At 41.6% G+C, this 12,115-nt stretch overlaps 1 protein-coding gene across 1 annotated transcript in view; it reads left to right on the top strand.

The window, feature by feature from the left end:
• Positions 1-12,115, top strand: part of C1QTNF7 (C1q and TNF related 7) — a 49,728-nt gene that overhangs the window by 33,593 nt on the left and 4,020 nt on the right. The gene's annotated exons all lie outside the window — the stretch shown is intronic.

Here is a 12,115-nt window from a genome sequence, read left to right as displayed (position 1 = left end):
CCTCTGAGGAAAGTTGTGGAAAGTGAGAGTTATAACTCTTTCCAAGTTTATGGATAAAGAGTCCAGCAAGGCTGACAGAAAACAAAGACTCAGAAAATATCCCCAGTTCAGAAGACCTCAGCTGCAGAGCAGTGGAATCAAGAAGATAACCTCACAGCGAACAGGGCTGTGTGCTTTCCACACCCTCGGGAAAGTGCTACAGGACACTGTCGCAGAGCGAGGGTACAGAGCTAGAGGGGCTTTTGATCGTGTTTACCAGAGTCATTCATATGTAACATCAATCCCAAAACAGAGAGATAATGAAATGACTGTTATGGATGACTTCATAATTGCCTCAAGAGAACAAATCGGAACACCAATTAATTTTATGGGGAAGGAACAGCAGTGCTTTATGAACTTCTACAGAGACTTAGTTTCATGCATTAACAAATAAGCAGAGCAGATAAAAACTGTGAGAAAAAAAGCTGTGCCAATAAAATTGTCTCCAAATGAAGTATTTTGATATTGAACTGATAAGTTCATACATTTTTTTAACTTTACAGTGTGTGTACATAGATACACATATGCGCACATACAGACATTTCAACTTTCCCAAAAAAAAGGTAAAACAGAAGCCTCATAAGAAATCACAGCATCTCACAGAAAGAAAAGGAGAATTCTAAGCAGGAAAGATGCAGCATTTGAGCATAGGAGAGTTTCCAACTGCAATTATCATGTTCAAGACATAATGTGTATTTTAAGCAATAAACAAAATCACAAGTATCAAGATAGAGCTATCTGCAGTGCCCAGTAAAGATACCTATCACAATAATAAAAACAGAAAAAAGGCTTATTACATGCCAGCTTACTGTTTATCAGCTAGAAACAAATCTAAGTACATCATTAATTCAGGACATCAGAGAGTAGATCTGTATTAAAGAAAATTAATTCCATCAGTCAAAGTCAAATACAAAAAAAACCGCTTAATAATACATTTGACATAAAATGCATCCACCATGTTTCATACCCCTGAAGAAAAGCTAAGTAAGAACAAGACTCCTTTGGTTGGTAAAGATACAGTTGTGTGTGCATGTGCATGGATACACATGCACACGTACATACATTTGTCTGTGACAAAATTAAGCCCTAGCTGAGGGAAAAGCAACTGCCTGAGCTGATCTGAAAGACTTTAAATTACATGATTTTTTTCAGTTTTATATCTTGAGTCTATGCTATAAAATTTAAATAGTTTTATCACTGAAAGGAAAGGTCATTATAACCAAAACAACAGAGAGCTTCTCCATGTTTTATGTATTTCCAACTTTATTTGTAAGTCAATATATTCTGAATCTCTGTAGGTTTCCATTGAAGTTGAAATTGCAAAACCCTTTACCTGGATGGAAATATGAAGTTAATACGCTCTAAGCCTTGCATGACTCCTCTTTTAAATATATTTTATTTGTAGTAACAATTATGTAAGGAAATTTCTAGGGAACAGATAGTTGGAAGCGATTCTGGCATGCTGTTTGTCTTAGACTAGCCAGAATTTCTTAGGAAATAAATTCATATCAAGGTTACAGTTTAAAATGCAAAAAGGCTCATAGCAGACAGCTGCCATGGGGTTGCAACTGTAAGATAACACTATGTCTATTTTCATCATTGTAAATTATCAGCAGATACTTGAATGAGAAGCCTGATCAAAATTCTAGATATTACAATAAGGCAAAGTCATATTTACTGATTATGGAATCGTAGAGTGTTTTCTACAATCCCTTTTCTTTTTAAGATATATGCATATTTTAGCATAATCTACTACATACCACTGCCTTGGGCTGTGTTTGCAGATGCACCTCAAGACTGTGTCATCTGTGGATATCACTCTGTGCTACCTGTGTGTCCTGTTTACTCCTACCACAAAGGAACCTCTGTGGTTTTGTGCCTGGGCAAGCCAGTGGGTGCCTCCAGGGCACAGCACACCACACAGCCCATCCAAATGTAAATTGGCTATGTGGACTAACCTCAGCATCCTGCATTTGGATGTCTCCATCCATGCTATTTGCTGCACAGTAGCACCTTAATCAATGTGGGGAAGGCCAGATGGATTGGGGACCTTCTAGTGTGACTCTAACACCCTATGTTTTAAGGTTAGGTGAGACTCATTGGCAGGCTGACACCAGGTCAAATTCATAGAATCATAGAATCATAGAATAACCAGGTTGGAAGAGACCCACTGGATCATCGAGTCCAACCATTCCTATCAATCACTAAACCATGCCCCTCAGCACCTCATCCACCCGTGCCTTAAACACCTCCAGGGAAGGTGACTCAACCACCTCCCTGGGCAGCCTGTTCCAGTGCCCAATGACCCTTTCCATGAAAAATTTTTTCCTAATGTCCAGCCTAAACCTCCCATGGCGGTGCCTGAGGCCATTCCCTCTTGTCCTGTCCCCTGTCACTTGGGAGAAGAGGCCAGCACCCTCCTCTCTACAACCTCCTTTCAGGTAGTTATAAAGAGCAATGAGGTCTCCCCTCAGCCTCCTCTTCCCCAGGCTAAGCAACCCCAGCTCTCTCAGCTGTTCCTCATAAGGCCTGTTCTCCAGCCCCTTCACCAGCTTCATTGCTCTTCTCTGGACTCGCTCCAGAGCCTCAACATCCTTGTGGTGAGGGGCCCAGAACTGAGCACAGTATTCAAGGAGCGGTCTGGTTGCTAACCACTCTGTGACCTTCAGACCATCAAGAAATGCCCACTTACATCACTTGGAGACCCTGCCGAGATCAACCTGACGCATCACACACGTGCAGAACAAAGTCAAGGTGAAGCCCACTCCTTTAGGTCAGGCTTTCCTGCTCAAGAGTGGAAAGTTGACTGACAGCTACAGCTTTTTCTTGCTATTCACTGGAGAAACCCAAGGAAACAAACACTTCCCAGAAAGGATGAATCTCAAAAATAGTCAAAATACTGTTGCAAGAACTTAAGTGAGAAAAAATCTTCAAGGACAGATATAAGTACAAGGCACATGGTTTCAATACAGCTATGCCCAACTACATGAGGCCTAAATTTTGTTCTTAATGATAAAAAGGAGTATGATTGAAGCTGTGTTGCAAAGTCAGAACTGACCAGCTATCAGAAGCTAGACCTCATCTACACTGTACTAAAAAACTGCAGGAATTATGCTGACTTAATCCATTTTAATTTCCCATAAAAGAGCCAACTCGAAAGATTAAATGGCAGTTCAAAATTACTTAAGAAAAGCAGAATCTGAAAAGTGCTCTTAAAATAACCTGCTTTAACATCAGCAGAGCAATATTATCCCTGTTACTATTGATGCTGCTGTTCTACTGATAAAGGAACAGAAGCACGTACAGTTAAATAATTGCCATGGAACAGGCATTTTTGGTTGAGGAACAGAAATCACATCTCCTGGAAGAAAACTCTGTGCTTGTCTTTTTTTTTTTCCTTTCTGTGAATCTGATCAAACATCGCAAATAAGACAGATATTTGCATTTGATTTCAGTATGTTCAGAATCAGACTGACAAATGATTATGCATATCAAATAGAAGTTATCATCTCACAGGAGAAACTGTCATTCTTCTAAATGAATTTGTGTCAGACAAATTTGTGTCAAAGAAAATTGTCAAACAAAAGGAAACAAAGTCTTCTCCTTCTCTCCTCCCCTCCCCTCCCCTCCCCTGCTTTCCCCTCTCTTCCTCTCCCCATCCATGTCTTCCACTCCAATATCTTATGCTGTTCAGCTCTTTTTCAAGAATTGTTAGGATATATTGCAATTAAGACACAGAGTAGGCTACAGTAGAGAGCAAACCAGATTTATAGACTCTCCAGAGCTCTATACAACAGCATAAGTTTGTCTTTTTCCTCGTTTGCACAAATCAAAAAAAAAAGAGACAATACCTTTTTTCCTGCATAAGCTTTTGTGATTTTAAGCTGTCTGCTTGAAATGTCCATGTCAGAAATACAGAGGAACAAAAACATTAGTGTCAGTATTACTTCAATAAGTAAAGCTTTTCAGTAAGAAAAAGCTTTTATAACAAATTTTAGAATTTTTTTCAGTGTTCTAAGAACAATCCAAACATTATTTCAAATAAGCAAGCTTGATATTTACATCTTCACAACAGATAGAAATTTGCCTATTAAAAAAAACCCAAACGACTCAACCCAAGACCCTGTAAATCCAAACACTCCACTACAGAAATAGTTCTCATTGATAGACTGATGAAAGCAAGAGCAAATCCTAAAGAACAAGAGTCAGCAATGCAGGTCAGCAAATCTTGCAGTAGGGAGAGGGGTAAGGATCCATATGGAATTAAATAGACCTTTGAATGCCTTGTACTGAAAATTGTTGTTTCCATGTGTGTAGAGTGGACTCCTACTGCGATTGCAGTGCTTTTTTCCTATTTGAGTAAGTACAAACTGTGAGATCCATGAGGGCACTAACACCCCAGACTGTCCCTGCTGGCCTCTCCTGGGGTGTCCCACCACCTTGCCCATGTTCCAGGTCCCCATTGCAGCCCAGATGACCCCCACCCACAGGCTACCAGCCTGGCCCAGCGCTGGATGCTGGGGTGCCCCTGGCTGCCTCCCAGATGCCCTGCTCTGCCAACCTCCATTCTAAAGGAACAGCACTTGCCTGACACGAACACCTCCACAAGATGCAAAGTTGTAGATCAGGTTCATCAACTAGAAACACAGGTCCTGTGGGACTGCTTGGTAGATATCAACCGGGTTGCCATGAGGTGGGTTTGGGTGGAGCCGGTGTTCCTGTGGAGCCTGCTGGGAGGCAGGATGCATTGTCCCTTCTGCTCTTTGATGGAAACTCAAGTCTTTATTTCAATAAGTAAATATCATGCCATATAGAATTTAAACAGAATTTTATTTCAGAGCTCCAAACTGCTTAGAGTTGTCTTCCTAACGTGTACATCCTTTAGTCTCACAAAGAGGTCAACCTCACTGATAATCGAGTTGTTATTTAAAGGTTTGATTTAATCAGGAAGAAGCATGCTTAACAACGCGTGCTATTACCCAAAAGCAGACGTTACATAAATTTCATTCTATTTTTATATCTTCCTGGCTCAAATCTTTTGAATCTGACATTAACCATAACAATCACACATGTGGCTAAACCAGGCCAAATCCTCCTTTTTCTATTCCAGTATAAATATAGGAGTAACACTGTTGAAGTAATAGCTTTGAGGTAGACTCACTCCACAAGAATAGGATTTTTCTCAGAACAGCCACAGTCAGGAGACTATGTTGACTTTGAGTTCAGATTTTTATCTCCTGTACTGACAAGTTACAGCACCAGCGTGGAGACCACCTGGCCTGACGTGACAGCCTGGCAGTGCCAGAGGCTGAGGACACACATTAGCACAGGTGGCATTTTGAAAAGCACATGAGGCTTTTAAGTTCTGATGCTATTTTCAAAATTCCTTTGGCTTTCAGAGGATTACACTCCACTGGTTTACAGTAAGGGTTTAAATGCATTTATCATCTTTTATGACGATGAGACATGGCCTCCCAAGACCCACACCTCTGTGAGATTCAGCTTCACAGCCACAACCTCTCCTTTAAGTTGCGTTCTTCAGTGTTATGTTGAGGGTCTCTTTTTAAATGTCCTGAACACACCAAGGGCTGGAAGATGGAGACCTTGCAGCTAACTGAGCACTAGATAGCACAGTGCCCTGTGAACACAGTTCTGCAAGAAATCCAGCAGTACCAGCATGGACACAGGGTGCCTGGGCATTGAGAGACATCAGGTGGGCACAACCTGGGTCTTGTGTTGCTGTCCTGAGCAGTGCAGGCCAGCACTGCTCCTGCAGATGTGCCAGAGGAGACCCCCTACAGAAACTGTGGGGAAAGGCAGCCTCTCATGTTCCAGCTGGTATGTCACAGGTTTTAAGGTTCATTTAGACTTAGGTACTCAATTCCCCTCCAGATGCACTTTCTATGTGTTGAAGCCATGTGGGCTTCTTCTAAGCTGGAACTCTTAGGAACTTTTCTAAATTCAACCCAAAGGTCTTAGTTCCATGAAGTTATTTCTTACCCAGGAATATTTAATTCAGGAATGCTTAGTTTCTACACCTGTTTTCAAATGCACAATTGTGCAGATATCTTTTGCAGGTTCTCAAGCAGGAACCTGGGAGCTGTAGTGAGTTCAGGACTGGTATTATCGCAGCTCCGTTGTGCGGTTCTGCCATTCCTGGGAGCACAGCTTGGCTAGCACAGAGCACTTCAGAAATTCATGCTTTTATGTTACAACATATAAACTCTCAGTACTAAAATTCAGAGTAGTTTAAGGTAATTAAATTCATATGACAGGGTTTTTACAATGCCTTACATTTTCTAAGTGTCATATAAATAAAAACTAATTGGTCCTCCACAATCTTGTCAGATATGCATACTTATCCAAGTTTTGAAGCTAGAAAATGTATACCTATCCTACCTTTGTGCTCCCCATTACATTAAGGGCTGTTCACCTCGACTGAATAGACCACAGTGTAATCCAGTATTGTCTGGATTGAAGGGATCACACTATTAAGTAAGCTATTTCACAGAATCACAGAATCACTAGGTTGGAAAAGCCCTCCAAGATCATCAAGTCCAACCATTCCTATCAACCACTAAACCATGTCCCCAAGCACCTCATGCACCTCCTTTTAAATACCTCCAGGGATGGTGACTCAATTTGTAGCTGGGGATTTGCCCTGTGCAGTCTTAATTGCTAACATGACTATTAGCAGTGTGAAAAAAAATTGCTTGTGTCAAGCCCTGAACAGTTGTCTTCTTCCATGTACAGCAGAACAGGGATAAGAGGTTGCCAGTGAGGTGAACACAGCTGCACTCTGCTCCAGGTCACAGCCTCCACTGCTCCTCCAGCAGAGAAATTTAAGGGAGCCTTCCCCAGCTTGCTGTGGGAGAAATCAACCAGCTTAGTCCTGCTCAAGCATTTAAATCACTTCTTTGCTTTTTTTTTTTCACTTTGATGTAGAGGTGTAGTTCCCAGCTGGATGCCTACTTTTCCACAGGGTTCCCAGAAAGGTAAAGTGCCCAGGTGATATCACCTGATGAGCTTCCAGAAGAAAATGATGTGCTGGAGGAGGAGGATCCCATTAGAGTCCAGAGGTTTTCTTCTCCACATGATTATCTTTTTAAATAGTGAACACTGTTCTTCAGTACAATATGCTGTCACCAAGGGAGCAACTACATGAAGGGGAATACATCTTCAGAAACGCTCATGATCTGATAAATGATAATTACCTTGAGGGGATGAGAATTAAGCCATGCTGAAGGACCAGAACATGTTCAGCCAGATATCAGGGGAAGTTCCCAAAGTTGTTCTTGCTGTGTGTGTCCCAAGCTGGCTTTGCTGGTTGGTCCCTCATTCACCACTGTGCAGGTGATGATGGGAGCTCTTTGTGGACTTTTCCCTCACAAAACCCAGGTGTGAACACAAGTAAGCAAAAGGCACAAGGCATGGAAGTCCATTCTCTATGACCTGTGGCAACAATCTGTGCTTTCTGTTCTTGGTTGTCCTTATGTGCCTTGCAGTCTGACATTTTCTTTTTGCACCCTCTGTTTTTTCTCTTTCCACGCCATCTGAAATGGTTTTCTCAGTCTGTTGTCCTATTCTTTTATATCATTGCAAGGTTGGAAAAGAATGATCTGAGACAGGAGATGGAAATTTTTATCAAAAGATGAGGAGGAACCAAGAAGAGGAAGGCTGCCTGAAGTGAAAGTCACTCCATGGGAGATGGGCCCATCGCTCTAGGGCAGCTATCCACATCTTTAGATACCTACATACTTCACATGCTTGACACCAAGTCAGATTCACAACTGAACCTGCACGTTGCAGCTTATGTCTGAAGACAGCTGTCCCATGCTGTTTAAAGCAGTGACTGGGGAGAGAATCATCAGCATGGTGTCATAATGATGCAAATAACCCAGGAGGAGAGTGTAAACAATATTTTACTAAGGAAGGTGCATGTCCTGAACACTGGGTACAAAATAATCAACAACCTGTAAGCGAGATAGCACCAACAAGAAAATCGTAAAAGCTCAATGTTACCATGAAGAATCCACAGGTCAGAAACACTGGCAATGCTGTATTAGAGACAACCTGCTTAGCAAAACCAAAAAATGTAAAGAAGCTCGATATTGCCAGAGTCAAAACTGAACCAAAACGCCTGCTACAGCCCACTACAGCCACACATATTACAAGTGAAAAAGGAAAAGAGAACAAGGAGAGAGGGTAAGAGATAAAAAAGAGAGATAGTTGAGAAGAGATAGAAAAGATGAAAGATGGTCACCACCTTCCAGGTGCTGCATGATGTAGCAGGATTTTTGTCCGGTTGGTACAATAAGATGGCAGGTGTCCATGAGGCAACAGGTTAGTGTGTGATTTTTTAAAACCTTTGCCTCTGCCTCTCACCTGTGTCAGGTGGCAGGTCAGGTAACAGCTTAAGACGTGTTCTCCAGCACATCAGCTCCTGGAACACTGCCCACCCTGTCCACTCACTGGGGGCGCAGGGTCACATTCCAGAATCACCTGTTTTGACACACACCCCAGGTGTAGGGTCACTTGTACCCTGAGTCTTGCAGTGTTAAATCCTGACCATTTTCCATTACATTGCAAGCAATAAATATTATTGTCTCCATGTTAATTGCCAACTGTAAGCAACTGGCTTAGCTTCTCAGCTATCTGTCAAGACAAATTCTGTCAGATTGCATTTACTTGCATGTTCTGGTACAGCTGGCAGTGAAATTCCCTCATCTGCCAGCCCTCATGTTAAAATTCCCCCCAGCTGACTCAGATTACGTCACTGATACATGCCTTGACCAGCTGCTAGAGCATTTTTAGCAAAAATAATCTTCCAAACGATAGGAATGGCGGGAATGAGAAAAGGAGACTATGTTTCAAGTCAGAGATGAGAAATAAAATTAATTCCATTCCTTTCATATTTTGAAAATCAAACTTCTGTTCTAGATGATAAGTGCTTCATTTTTCATAAAGGCTTTAGACGTGGCTGAAGAATCTGACTACATTCAAGAGAGTTGTAAAGAAGACAGTTCAACATGAATGAATACAAATTTAAGTGAGCGAGACTGTTGCATGTCAGCATTGATAATATGGCCTCTAAGGATTGTTTACTCAGCAATATTTAGGTATGTTCCTTCTTACTGGGTGATTGACCCTTGGGGCACCATCAGCCCTTCTGGGACTGGGAAACAAAAGTTCAGACTGCTCAAAAAGCATCAGGTCACTCTTCCCTTCTAAACATAGAAGAAATAAAGAGAATGTAAAACCATGCAAAGATTGCTGGATTGTGTATTAAACCCAAGGAGTGCGGCAGTGGCCAGCTGTGGACTTGCTTATTTAGAGTGAGGCATGGTTTTACAGGCGGAGCTCTGGAAGTCCAGAAAGGTCCTCTTGACACAAAGCAAGCTGGTAGATGCATAAACCTGTGTCCAACTGAAAGTGAATAATCAATGTAAAATATTTGGTAAAAAAAAATCCATAATTAAGGCTTATATTTTAAATAGTATAAAAATCATTCAGTGCAAAGTAACTGCAGGGCTTGGTGGGCTTAACTGTAAGCCAATATTTCTGAGGCTTTGTAGAAAGTTCAGTGGCTATGACAAATTGAATGGCAAGTTTGGACCCTTCAAGAATGTGGACACAAAAGATTTTTTTTTGATCATGTTTTGAGAGGAAAAATATAGACATACCTAGTCAGGTTTAAAGCTACAGTATCTCTCCCTGCTTCTTACTCTGATTTATTACCTCATTCCCTACCTTGTTTCTCCTGCGACAGCTCTCCTGGCTCCTGGATGGGAGAGGTGGGGAAGGACTGCACATTCCCCAGTGGCGATGCAAGACAGTAACGCGAGGCAGTATGGGACTTTGTCCTGGAGGAGACTGAGGATGTAGACTGTCTTGTTCTGCACCACTAAGCCATTGCCAGTTCTCCAGACAGAAAAAGCCCTGGAGCATTAGTAATTCTTGTCTACATCATTTTGCACAAGGAAATTAAAACACATCTCCTCCTCCTCCTCAAATAGTTGTGCATATGTATTGGAAGTGAATTCAAAGCTAGCAAGTAAAGACAAAAGTAGGAACACCGCCAGCATGGCTTGCGACTAACCATTACTGGCTTTTGACCCAGCTTTTATTTATAACAGATTCATGGCCAATCTTCTATGATTGTTTCTGAACAATGAGGATTAGTAGATTAAGACCTGCAGAGCTGGAGATGGGAGGAAGATTAGACCATATAATAGGTAGTCTCAAAACTGGGAATTTGCTATAATTCCTTAATTCCTAATCTTAAAAAAATTATATTGCTAATGAAGTGAGATTTCTTAAAGGCTTGATGCTAAAGACCCTCTGCCCAGCACCAAACTTCAATGGAAACATAATGTATAGAGTATTTTTCAACGTACATTTGTCACATTAACAGATTGCAACTACATATTAGGTCCAGAAAATCTTTTAAAATATTTTTCCAACATCAAATGAATCAGATGATCTTTGGCTTCATGCACAAGGGCAGTGATTATGCTGTTTGTGTAATGTAAACAGTGACAGAACAAACGAATCTGCCACGCTTACTTAGAAAAGCTGTTCCAGAAATCACTGCACATTAGAAGCAACCAGCGTGTCCATCGTCTTCCAGTGAATGCCTTGGTGTGCACTGTGTGCACACATGCTCTGCCTACTGGATTTGGTACCTACTGAAGTGCTGCTTTCTAAACTCAGAATAACATCATTCTAATCTTGTATTTATATCTTTCTCATTCATTTATTTTTTTTTATGATGGCTTTGATGAAGATGACTGTTATTGCTGTGAACAAGAGTATCACGTGATTGTTCCGGCTTTCAAGGTTTGGATAAAAGAATGAACTCCTCAAATGTTGGTTTTCCTTGAAGAAAAACTACTTGACATATATAAATTACATATTTTTCTCTACTACAGTTTATGGGCAAAATCGTGCCTTTTAAAAGAACAGCCAGAAGTCAGGAACAAAGTCTAATTTAAGATTGCTCTCTGCCTAACAGTTAACTCTCTGTGCTAAGACTCCTGGAAAACAATTTGGGAGATCTATTCCACCCTCTGATTTCATAAGCTCAGGTGAACTGTAATGTCTAATTTTGGCCTCCTAATTCAGTCTGAAATTTCAAAATTATGGCCATGTGCTACCATTCATTTTTAACCTAGCAATTTACCTTTTAGAGCACACCCCAGGAAGCAGGAGGCATGAGTTCACCACTGTACCTCCTTCCTTGGTCTGAGAAGATTCACACTTCCCAAGAAACTGCTGCAATAACCAAGAAAGGAACCTCCCACACTTCCTTTCAATAGCTGTCCATTATGCAGGAAGAAATGCAGGAGTCTGAAGTCAAGGGCAAGAGAAGTCCTCATTCTGTGGCCTACAGCAAGACTTCCCAAATGTCACTTTTTGGGTATTACTCTTGGAAGCAGCCTTCTGTATCCCCATACAAAGCGTAAATTCAGGACTGCAAACTTCATCACCTGAACATTATCACCATCTCTTCCCAATCCCAGCTCTGTTCCCCTTCCCGCAGTCCCACCATTATGCCACACAGTCCTATCTCTCCTTAAGGCCCCCAAACCATAGCTGAAAGCTCCATCAAGTTTGTTTTCCAGCCTCTATATGTCTTTTCCTTCCCAAATTTGTCCTCCAACCCCAATGCCCCAGCCATCTAAGGCACATCCTATCTCAACAACCCTATACCCCTCATCTTCTCCAAATGGCTTTCATCCCGTGGCCTTAGCAGAAAACACATGTTCTGTACTAATTCATTTCCTCTAGGCACATAAGAAGAGCAGGGGAGGTCTCAGAGCTAGAGACAGCTTCAAGCATCAATAAGTTGCTGGACAGCCTGTGACAGGAGCAGCTGTGTGAAGGCTTATTCTGATTAGTAAAATACCCTGGACACAGGGAAAACCAGCAGTTGTTGATACTGTTTTCATTTGGCTTACATGCAAAACAGTGTGGGAACATGTAGCCTACTGATTTGGACTTTCATCTGGCAAAGGGCAGCTTTTGTTCAAGTCCTCAGTCCTTAGGTTGTGCCTGCTTCTTATGCATCAGCTTT

This window comes from Phaenicophaeus curvirostris, chromosome 4, assembly GCF_032191515.1.
Source record: "Phaenicophaeus curvirostris isolate KB17595 chromosome 4, BPBGC_Pcur_1.0, whole genome shotgun sequence".
Lineage (NCBI taxonomy): Eukaryota > Metazoa > Chordata > Aves > Cuculiformes > Cuculidae > Phaenicophaeus > Phaenicophaeus curvirostris.
This window is presented reverse-complemented; position numbering and strand designations above follow the sequence as displayed.